We start from the raw sequence: 12,184 nt of genomic DNA, 5'->3' as shown, positions 1-12,184 counted from the left end.
AATGGAAATTAAGAATACAAAGAAGCATTGAAAAGCATCTATGAACTGATTCAAAGCAAGAAAAACCAGAGAAACAATATACCCAATGACAGCAGCTATGTAAACATAAAGAACAATGACAAAAACCAAAACAATGTGGTGAAATCATAATAACCAAAACTGAGTGCAAAAAGAGGCAGAAGGATGTGCCTTCCTCTTTTATTTGCAAAGGTAAAAAATTCACAATAAGTTTTGCTGAAATGCTTTTATTTCTTTGTAATAGGAGATGCTTCTCTGGGAATGAGAAGGAAAAGAAATTGGGAAATGAAGGAAATATAAGAACAAAAGATATCAATGATTTTTTTTTAAACCCTTACCTTCCCTCTTGGAGCCAATACTGTGTATTGAGCGGTAGGGGCTAGGCAATGGGGGTCAAGTGACTTGCCCAGGGTCACACAGCTGGGAAGTGTCTGAGGCCAGATTTGAACCTAGGACCTCCCATCTCTAGGCCTGGCTCTCAATCCACTGAGCCACCCAGCTGCCCCCTCAATGATTTTTTAAAAATGTTAGATGAGATATTTCAGAATCTTCTTTTTCTGAAAAAAAGCTGGTTTTATCTATAGGAATGTGACTTACATTTTAGTTTTACAGTATGTATTATTATAGCTCAATTTAGTACATAGTAAATACTAAATAATTATTTAGGATCTAAAATTTGCTTTTTCATTTTTGTTGAAAATACTTTAGTTTTCTAACTTTTTTTTTTTTGCCAGAAGTCCCTCAAATAGCTTCTTATTTAAGTCTTAGGATGAGAAGACATGGAGTTAGAAAAAGGAAGAGATGTATTAAAATAATTTAGTAGTGGCCTCATGGTTCAATGTGCAACTTTTATGTTTCACATGAAATATATCTAAGTTAGCTGATATCCAGAATAAGAAACAAACTGCCAGTATTTTAACTAGGAAGGAAAGAATGAAACAAAATGGACAAAATACAACAATTACATGGAAAACACAGCCTAGTCATTAGAATTGGAAACCTATGAATAACCTATTCCCCCCCCACCCTCTCTCTCTCTCTCTCTCTCTCTCTCTCTCTCTCACACACACACACACACACACACACTCTCTTTCACACTTCTGATATTGTATGTGAACATTTATTTTTAGTTGATTTCATATTATAAAGTTTATATTCTGAGGCCTCATTGAACGATCACAAGCAACTAGATGGTGTGAATTGAACCAGTACTGGCCTTGGCATCAGGAAGCCTTGAGTGTGAATGTTCTCTCAGTTACTAGCTACATGACCTTCATCAAATCACCTAACCTCCCTTTCCCCTCACCTGCAAAAAGGAGAGAACATCACCCATTTTATGGAATCAAATGAAATAATCTAAGGAGCTTTATAAACTGTAAAGCACAATATAAACATTAGCTATTATCATTATTGTCCAAGTGACAGTGGATTCTTGAAGGCCGTATCAGCATAACCTAAGCTCTGCCAGACCTTATCAAACTGGACAGTTTTTTAATTTATTAAGTACCAACTAAGTACCAGGCACTGTGTTAAGCACCAAGACTAGTAATTAGACCCTCTCTCAATCTTTCTCTGTCACCATCCCAATAAATAGTCTAGAGAAATTCAGAGAAATTCATGACCTGCCTACTTATAGTATGATGAATTTTTAAACCATAGTAACTTGTAAAGATCATCTATTAATTTGGAGAGGGATTGTCACCAAGGAAATACCAATGAAGTCATAAATCCTTGAAGAGTATATTTAGTGTGCCTGTATATGTTTCTACCTTGAACAGAAACTGTAAATTGTTTCTGAGCCAAGAGAATAAGAGAATATAAGAGAATAAGAAACATTGCAATTGGTAAATAAGGCAGTCATTTCAACTGTCCCAAATTATCACAAAAGCTCACCTCTCTGAAATTACTGTTACTATATTGATATTAAATGGCTATGAGATGCTACTATATATCTCTATGTGGTACCAGTTTTGGGAAAAAATAATAAAATTCTATGTTATACAAAGGAAAATTGGAAAATATAATGTTGGCTTAAGTGGGCTCTAAAATTTAGATTTGGAACGAATTTTAGGGATTGTTATTCAATCATTTTCAACTTCTCAGTTGTAGTTTTCTTGGCAAAGATAATAGAATGGCATGCCATTCCTTCTCTGGCTCATTTTACAGATGAATAAACTGAAGCAAACCCAGTTTAGTGACTTAGCCAGTCACATAGGTAATAAGTTTCTGGGGCCAGTTTTGAACTCATGAAGATGAATCTTCTGAATTATCCACTGAGCCACCTCACTGAAATGACCTATTTCATCTTATAGATGAAAGTGAGGCAGAAAGAGGTAAATGGCATGAGGAAAGAAATCCTCTAAATAAAAAAAAATCCATAATATTAGACACAGCTCAGTTTATAAGCCAGGAGATTTGGGTGACATTTTAATTTAACCAGATGGCCTATCACTCCTTATCTGTTAGCAACATTATATTTCAGTCCTTTTAGCAATCGCTTCACAAAAAATCTTTAGTGTTAAGGGAGTACTGTAGTCCCATGATGGTCATCCTCCCTCCTTTATTATCAGTGTAGTCTAGGACTATTTTTAAAAAAATAAACAATAGAACTACTTCCTCTCTGCCCCACCACCCAAGAAATTCCCCTAATGCTTCTTTGCATTGCTATTAATTTTACTCTTTCAGAGAATACAAATTAAGTTACTATCTGTTTCGGGGATAGCTATGTGTAAATAGAAGGATATAAACTATTGCAGAAACTGGGCAACCGCATTGTCCTTAGTAGAAGAGAAGCCCTGAATGAACTAGAGTCTGTTCCATTCATGGATTTGTTTCTTCTTTGTGGGTTCTCAAAGGGCTATGTCACGGGCAAGGTGTTAATTCTTCCAGACTTCTAGCAGATGCATTTAGTTAATGAAGCCCCAGGTGGCAAAGGCACAAATTGCTTCTTCTCAACTTTTTACTATATAGTATAAGTAGCAGAAAAAACGGAATTCGTGAGATCTCTTCGGGGCTATTCAGGAGCCATTCTGGTTCTATGTGGATGTATCTGCTGGAAACTGCCACCAGAGGACCAAGGAGTGATGAGCTTTCTGTACAGAAGTGGCTAAAGACTCCAGAAAGTCCTTAAAAACTTGAGGAAAGCTGATGATTTACCCTCTTGCCAACTGAAGGTGTCAGCCTCCCACAGCTGTTTCTGATTGTTCTTTAAGCTATGGGGTTTCCCGCTGCACTGGATAGTGGCAGAATAGAGAGGTGGTTTTGCATGGACTTTCTGGTCTCTTCTGGTAGAGAAAAGATAACAAAAGTTTCCACCTCTTTCTCAGTGACATAGCCATAATGACTGATATAAGGGGGAAATTTCAGATTCTCTCAAAACTTTTTTCTTTGTGTTTAAAAGCAATAACTAAATCCCAGTGCCTCGGCAAAAGCAAATAAGCTTCTGCCAAGAACGACCAGGATACTGACATGTCCCCAGACTGAATTTAGGACCATCCCATTAACACAGGGGTTTCAAGAGCAGCAACAATAGCAGAGACACAACTTTAGTTCTAAATGATATTATGTAGCCTAAACTTACTTCCTCCATCTCCGCAGTCTTATCATCATGAATATAACAGTGAGGATATATAACCAGAGAAAGTGATAAAACACAAGAACAATTCCTACATAACTGCTCCTTAAGCTATAAAAGCCAAGAAGGCAAAATAGCACAAAGATGGGAACTCAGAAGCCTCAGGAGTCATAGTACACATGGTTGGAATGTCTGTGAACAAAAGGCTGAGCAAATTATAATGCAAAACTTTTTGAGTAGTGGGACTTCTAGGTGCCATGGCCAGAAATTACATGGGCTGATGCTGCCTAGATGATGCCAGTAAGAGTAGGGAATGGGAGAAGGAAATGTGGCAGGGGTGGAGCTTACCCACATCCAAAAAAATGTGTATACACAATCCTAAAGGTTTGTAGTTTAAAGGAATTCAGCCCTCCACTTCTCCCCCATATCAGACCAGACCAGAGTACATCTTATTGAATATGCCTAGAGCTAGATCCTTTCCATTGCCACATGGATTCTCCTGAATGCTTTCCCCTTCTGCAGATTTATCTGCCTTGATCTTGGGCCCCCTGATAAAAGAAATGTTTATTCAGAATGTTAGAATTGGGTACTTGGGGGAGGGAGGTGGGGGAGTGGGGGGCAGAGGAGATGGGGAGAGAGACAGAGAGAAAGAAAGAGAGAAAGAGAGAGAAAGAGAAAGAGAGAGAGAAAGAGAGAGAGAGAGAAGAGAGAGAAAGAGAAAGAGAGAGAGAGAGAGAGAGAGAGAGAGAGAGAGAGAGAGAGAGAGAGAGAGAGAGAGAGAGAGAGAGAGAATATATGTGTATGTATGTGAGCAAAAACACGGTATAGGAGAGGACTAGTCTTAGTGGCCACTCAATATACCCTAAAAGGCAGTTAGGTGGCACAGAATTTGAAGTGTTAAATGTAGATTGAGAAGACCTGAATTTCAAACCTTTGTCTGATACTAGCTGTGGTACCTTGGGCAAGTCACTTTATTTCTGTCTGACTCAGTTTCCTCATTTAAAATATGGTGATAGAGGCAGTTGGGTAGCAGAGTGGATTGAGAGCAAGGCCCAGAGATGGGAGGTCCTGTTTCAAATCTGGCCTCAGACACTTCCCAGCTGTGTGACCCTGGACAAGTCACTTAACCCCCATTGCCTAGCCCTTACCAATCTTCTGCCTTGGAACCAATACACAGTATTGGCTCCAAGAGGGAAGGTAAGGGTTTAAAAAAACAAACAAACTTAAATGTACCTTATAAATAATATTTAGTTATAGGAATAACTAGAACTCTCCTTTCCTCTTTCTGGAGTGGATGGAAATGTAATGTTTTTTCTCTGGGAATTAGAGAGGACATAAGGATTTTGGGGCACATGATTGGTTCTATGTAATTATAATATTATAGATTATCCCAAATCCTGATGTACACTGTAGTCTAATTCTGTTCTGATCTCTTCATTTCCTCCCCTTCAAAACTACTCTTCATATCATCACATAACTTTCTTTCTCTCATACTCCTGCCTGCCCACATGCACACATGCTAATAAAAAAAAACAATCCCCAAAACCATGTAACTCAAGTCACTCAGCATCTCCATGGTGAATCACAGTTTGCCTACATAAAAGCATTAAAGCAACATAACGCATATTTGACAATGTCTACTAGACAGATAATGGAGAAATAGGCAGGAATTGACACAGTCCATATCTATCAAAATATAAGTACAGTTCTGGCAAACTATGCTTAAATTAGCTGCTTGTTTTTACCAACTTTTCTCATGTTTTTTTTTTTTTAAAGGTTCAAATAATTACTCTCTTCCTCACCAAATGTAGATTCTGGATTTGGAAAAAGGATGGTAGATTATGAGATAGAAAAGAACAATGATTTGATCAATAAAATAAAAAATAAACTTGAGTATACTAAGTGATACAATTTAATGAAGGAGAAAGAACAAAGACAGGATCCAGAATGTTAAGCTATAAACCATTTAAACTAAATTACTTCATAAGTCCAATTAAGTGTTCATAAAAATCACAACTACTTTTTAAATTAAAATTACATTTTAAGATGAGATGGGAAAGTTTTTTGAGTATGGACCTTGGAAAAGACTAAGGCTGCTGTCCTTGGATGAACTTAAGCTAAAAACAAAGATGTTCATTACAAGATGAGTTGGTTGTCCACTTGGTAATAAATACTTTGGGTATGGAACTCCCTTCAAACTAAAAGTGATACTACATGTAGAGACCATAAAGATGACTTAAATAGAGAAGATAGACACATGGGTAGTATACTAGTGGCGATTGAAAAGAACCAAAGTTTTGACAGGTACTTGAAAGAGAGGGAACAGAGTAACATCAATTCTCCCTCCCCACAGGCAGCTGTTTGAACAATGGTGTCAGGTCTGACTAGAGCTGAAGGGTAAGAGGAAAATCCCCTTCAGTCTCTTTCTTCTTTAGTTGATGGTATTTGTACATGTATTCTAGTACATTTAAGATGTCTGAGTAAAGTAAAGTAAAATTAGCTATTTATTGGATAAGGGGTTAGGGTATAAATGAGGAGAGAGGAAACAGGAAGTCCCTAGACTATCTCCATCCTATAGATGTCTTCAGGGGTTTGAGGCACAAGTGTGGGGACTAAGTCCCAGATTATCTTAATGTCTTTATAGATTCAAGATGATGATATTTCTTGTCTCAAAGATATAGTTTGAATGAGTCTTCTAAGGGATAGGTTATTGCATATCCTGAAGGGAAAAAGTCAACAAGAGATTTATAGATTGGTAGCTAAGTAGGCTCAATCAAGATTTTGCTCCTTCCCTCTTCAAGTCAAAGAGAAAAGACCAGCAGTCCCCCAACTGCTCTTCCTTTTCTTAGCTGGAATGTTCCATTCCCATCCCCCATCGGCAGTTAGTGTTCCATCTCATTTCTTCATGAGATAACCTTGCAAAATCCAGTTATTACATTCACTTTAGCATTTCTCTCTTACACAATAGATAAAAACTATGGCAGAAATAGGGTTTGAGATTAAGAAATTAAAGAAGCCAAGGGCTTGAAGGTAAGTTAAAATCTGTAATTACAAATAATTCCTCAATAAAAGTCATAAAGTTTTGGATGTGGGATTTAATGAAAAACAATTAAAAAAACCCTAAATGAAAATGACTCTATTTAAAGAGATAGGGTTGGGGGTGGGATATGGATAAATACTTGAGTTATTCTAGAAACATATGACTTGGTGCATCATTGATTGACTTTTAAACCATGGTGTGAGGTCCAAAAATATAAAATTATAATGATGAAGATCAAAGTAGCTATTATAATTTTAGCAACCCTCAACTAGGCTCATTTTTAAAAAAACGTACTCCTAAAAATGGGAAATGGATAAAAATAAAACTATTACATTTCATTATCACCATTTCTTAGAGAAGACATGTCTGGGCTCAAAGAACTCAGAAATGGATTTAGTCAACAAATACTTGATCTTCTTGACAAAGAGGGAGATGTCAAATGAGAAGATTGCCAGGGTAGAATCCAAATTTATTTTGAAAACAATATGGAGAGTAGAAGGTTACATGATGAAACACTTCAGAAAGTAAAAAAGCAGTGGAATGAAAAATAAGTCTAGAGAAATCTAGGCTTGAAATAGCTAAAACAGGTCATCTGAAAAATATTTATAGATGAAACTGAGAGTCAGACAACAAATAGATATGAAATGTAACACATCTGTAAGACATGAAATGGAACACATATGCAAGAATTTCTATCGCCCCAAATTTTGTTCATTGATGTTATTGGAATGACCACTATGGGATTCCACAACCTTAAGTACCTAATGTACTAGAAAGGGAATGGAAATGGTAACTATAGTAGCTGAATCTGATCAAATATATGCACTGAAGAACATGATGGAAGTGATACAATTTTAAAAGTCCAATTCCAAAGTATATTAATGAGGCAAATATTCCAAAGGATAAAAAAAAAATTGGCAGTATTGCTACCAGGAAAAATGCAAGAGAAAGCAATAGTAAGCAATAAGACAGCCATTTGTATACTTACATCTATAAAATCTTTGTGAGAATACTATAATCCATTCATAAAAGGGTGTCACTAATGAACATACAAAAAGGAAATAGCCAGGCTTTTTGCAGACAGTTCTGGGCATATGCTTTTTTTTTTTTTTTTTGGTAACCAAAAAACCTTCACAAAATGAAGCAAAGCAGTGTGGAAGGACTCTTGTGAAAACGATGGTTTCATATAGTAAAATGCAAGATACAATAGACAACTTCAGTTAGGGATTTAACTATTAATTTAAAGCATAGTATAAAATGAGGAAATGCATATTTCTCCAAATTGTTGGTCAGTGTTATGGAAAAAATCTAAACATAGCAAGAATATCGTATGCTTTTGTTAAGATACTCCAGGTGCTCCTTTTTGCTCCAGATAACTCCCAAATCTACATGGCCAGTCCTTATTTCCCTCCTATGCTGTTAGTCCCATATCTCCAACTCTTTGGTTTAAAAATATCCATGTGGGTGCCCCTTAACATCTAAATTCAATTTGTTCAAAATAGAACTCATTAATTCCCCCCCACATCTTCTCTCCTCAAAAATTTCCTATTTCTGTTGAGACCATTTTATTGGCTAAGCCTTAGATTTTTGACTGTGCATCCAAACCCCTTTACTATCTGGCTCCATAGTAGTTTTTCGGAATGATTACCTATTACTCCCTGTTTTGGACTCTATATCCCAGCTAAAAGGACTTTCTTGGTATTATTCACACAAGATGTTGCATCAGTCACTTCTATGATTTTGCACACACTATTCCTAACACCCAGAATACTCGCCTTCCTCATCTCTGCCTCCTTAACCCCACAGCTCCTTCAAGGTTCAGTTCCTTTAATAGGTCTTTCCTGATTCTCTTAACTGTCTCCCCCTTCCAACAAATAACTGAGTATTTATTTTGTATATATTCTGTGAATTTGTTATGTTTCTTTACAAGAATGTAACCTCCTTGAAGGTAGAGATTCTTTTATATTTGTATGTCTAACACCTAACAAGGTGTCTAACATTATAGGCCCTGAGTGATTAATATGGGATCCATGAAACTATTTTTTATATATTTTAATAACTTCATTTCAATATTTCCTTTGTAGCATAAGTTATTTTACATGTTGAAAAATATTATTCTAAGGAGACATAAAAAAAATTCCTTTTATATACTCAATTAGACTAGAATTTCTGTTGAGGGCATTTATTGGCTAAGCCTCTCTCCTGACTTCCATTTCCAAATGCCTATTGGACATCATGAACTAGATGTCTTGTAGACAAATTAAACTCAACATGTTCAAAATGCAACTCTTAATCACTTCAAACTCTTCCCTCTTCCTAACTTCCTTATTCCTGTCAAGGATCTGACCATATTCCCAGTCATTCAGGGCCACAATGAAGGAATCATCCTCAACTTCTCACTCTCTTACCCCACATAGCCAATCAACTGCCAAATCCCACTGTTTTTACTTGCATAATATCTCTTTCATATGCCCTCTTCTCTCCTTGAACACTGACACTACCCTGGTATAGGCTCTTATCATCTTACTGCTGGATTATAGGAGCCTACAGGTGGGTATGACTGCTTTATATTTCTCCCCACTGTAGCCCGTCTTTCACTCAACTGTCAAACTGATCTTATGAAAGCTAAAAATCTAGCCATGTCACTTCCCCTCCAATCCCTGGTTTTATTCATTCAATTCCAATAGTACTCTATTACCTCCAAGACTTTTTTTTTTTCATCCTGTTTGGCTTTTAACACCCTTATCCTTCCTAACCTTTCCAGTCTTATGCCTTCCTCCACATCACATATTCTGTGATCTAGTGATACTGGCTTCTTTGCTATTTTGTGCACTCTTAAATCCATATTTCTAGACTTGACACTTCATTTTCATTGCTTGTTCCCCAGCTCTGAAATAATCTCCTTCAGGATCTCTTCTTCCTGGCTACCTTCTAGTCTCAGCTAATGTCCTTGTTGCAATAAGCCTTCCCCCACCCCATTACATATTTTATTTTATTTATTTATTTTTATTTTAATAAATGTCCACATAAGTTTTCCTATGTTATATAATCCATAATGTCTCTCTCCCTTCTTTCTTCCCCCTTCTGTAGCTGACAAATGATTCAATTTGGGTTATATATATACCCAAATAAACAAATGTTAAATCATATGTTTTCATCTGCATTTCTCCTCCAATAATTCTTTCTCTGGAGGTAGATAGCATTCTTTTTCATAAGTCCCTCAGAATCCCTGGATCACCTTATTTCTGTTAGTAGCAGTCTATCATATTTGATAGTTCTACAGTATTTGCAATAAAACTTTCTTATTCAATACCTTTCCTATGAGATAATCTCTTTTTTCCCCTATAAGATAATATCAAATTTGACCTGACTATATCTTGTTTGTACATAATTGCTTGCATGTTGTTTTTCTAATTAGACTGTGGGCTTCTTGATAGTTTCTTGAGCATTTTATGCTTTTCTTTGGATACTTAGTGCTAAGCATAGTGCTTAGCACATAGTAAGTGCTTAAATATGTTTATTGACTTCACTTGAAATATCCTGATTTTTATCAACTAATAACACTTGTCATTAGGAAACACCGCATTGTTTCTGACAACTTTTTGATACTATTTTATTATATCTTCTGGTATTTTTAATCACAGCTTCTTTTCTTTCTTTTTATTAGCTGAATCTGATATCTATTTGGGTTTGCCCACCTCCTTCATTTTCCAGATGAAAATGAGTTTTTGAAGTCCTTCATAACCTGATCTCTTCTAACCTTTCCGGTCTTCTTCCACCTTCTTCTGCTTGGATAAGTGAAGTACCTTAATCAGACTACATAGGTAGCAAGGAGCAGAGCTGGAAATTTTTTCATGGGATTTTGGTTCAAAATTCCAAGTTATTTTTACTACATGGTGGGATGAAACATACTGGATTACTGAAAAAAATATTAAGAATAACACACATGACCAGAAAAGGAGGAACAGTCATATAGTAAGCACGTAAGATAATTGATGGACAGGTCAAGAGACAAATTGTCTTTGCAGCTTACCACCTACTTTGCTAAGTGAAGTCATTTGACCTGAGCATCAGTTGCATCACCTACAGAATGAAAAGGATGAATTCTATTCAAGTTCTCAAACTATTATCTATGATCCCAGTGTGCTAAAAATAAAGAACTAAAGAAAGATAACCCACCTCAGAGGAGGATTCAAGGAATGGCACTGACAAGATGAGAATGTATGATGGCTTTACTATGTATGCCAGTAGAGAGAATATATATATATATATATATATATATATAACATGCAGATTCATAACTTCTTTGATTTGGATTTAAGAATGGGAACTTTTGCTGTGCATAACCTATGAGCCAGTAATGCTACTATTGGCTCTGTATCCCCAAGAGATCATAAAGAAGAAGAAAGGACCTTACTTGGACAAAAAGTTACAGGAGCTATTTTTGTAGTGGCAAAGGGGCAAAGTGGCAAAGGGAAATTGAGGGGATGCTCATCAGTTGGGGAATGGTTGAACAAATTGTGGTACACGTTGGTGATGGAATATTACTGTGCTAGAAGAAATGTAAATATCTGCAGGAAATGATACAAAGCAAAATAAACAGAAATGGGAGAACATTATATGCAGTAATAACAATATTATACAGTGATTATCTGTGAAAACTTAGCTACTCTCATCAATGCAATGATCTGGAACAATCCTGAAAGACTTATGATTTGGAAAGCTATCTACCTCTAGGGAAAGAACTTTTGGAGTCATTTTTCACATCAGCGTATTAATGGTATTTGGTTATGTATGAATGGGGTCCTACCACAATAACCAATATGGCAGTGTGATTTGCTTGACAGTAAAAATAAAATCTTTAAAAAGAGAATGGGAAGTTTTGGATGTCTAGAAAAACCTGAAATTTGGGTCCTGAAAATAAATGGCCAAAAAGAAGCACTTTTATGTAATATCATAGTAATTAATTATAATTGTTACTACTCAATGGACCTTCTTTGTATGGACAGAATTATTTCAAAATATTTAATTAATGGTTTTTCCAAAAAACACCTAACAAATTTAAATTGTCAATTAAAAAAATTGACAAATTTATCTCCCCCCTCCACTGGAGTATGGATAGGATAATATGTTGATAATTTCAATACAAATCTTTACCATTTATATTTGAATGAAGGTAAGTTAAGTTGTAAATTAAAGTTGCATTTCTTTAAATGCATCCAGGTTCATTATAGAACATACAGTTGATCTATTGGCCAAGAGACTATATCATGCAATCTGATGACTATCTGTGATTGAAGATTAAGTGCATGGGAACAACTCACTTATGCTGTTTCAATGCCTAGGAAGAACCCAGAAAGACCAGGATTGTAGAGAAGGTGAAAACATGAACTGATAATGAGAATTTTCTTCCAGAAGAATTCTCTACATCAATGAATTCTCAGGTCCAGTCCCTATCCCATGGATACTGTGGTCTTGGCAACTTATAGTACAGAATTAAGAGCAGAGCTAGTGTAAATGTATAGGAGTCTGAGTGGCAGGGCAAAAGATGC

General features: G+C 36.0%; 1 protein-coding gene across 7 annotated transcripts in view; it reads right to left on the bottom strand.

Annotated features, from left to right (window-relative positions):
• PHACTR2 (phosphatase and actin regulator 2) overlaps window positions 1–12,184 on the bottom strand; it is a 283,035-nt gene that overhangs the window by 28,792 nt on the left and 242,059 nt on the right. The window lies entirely within an intron of this gene.

Source organism: Monodelphis domestica, chromosome 2 (assembly GCF_027887165.1).
Source record: "Monodelphis domestica isolate mMonDom1 chromosome 2, mMonDom1.pri, whole genome shotgun sequence".
Lineage (NCBI taxonomy): Eukaryota > Metazoa > Chordata > Mammalia > Didelphimorphia > Didelphidae > Monodelphis > Monodelphis domestica.
The sequence above is the reverse complement of the archived record's forward strand: the minus strand, read 5'-3'. Positions and strand labels throughout refer to the sequence as shown.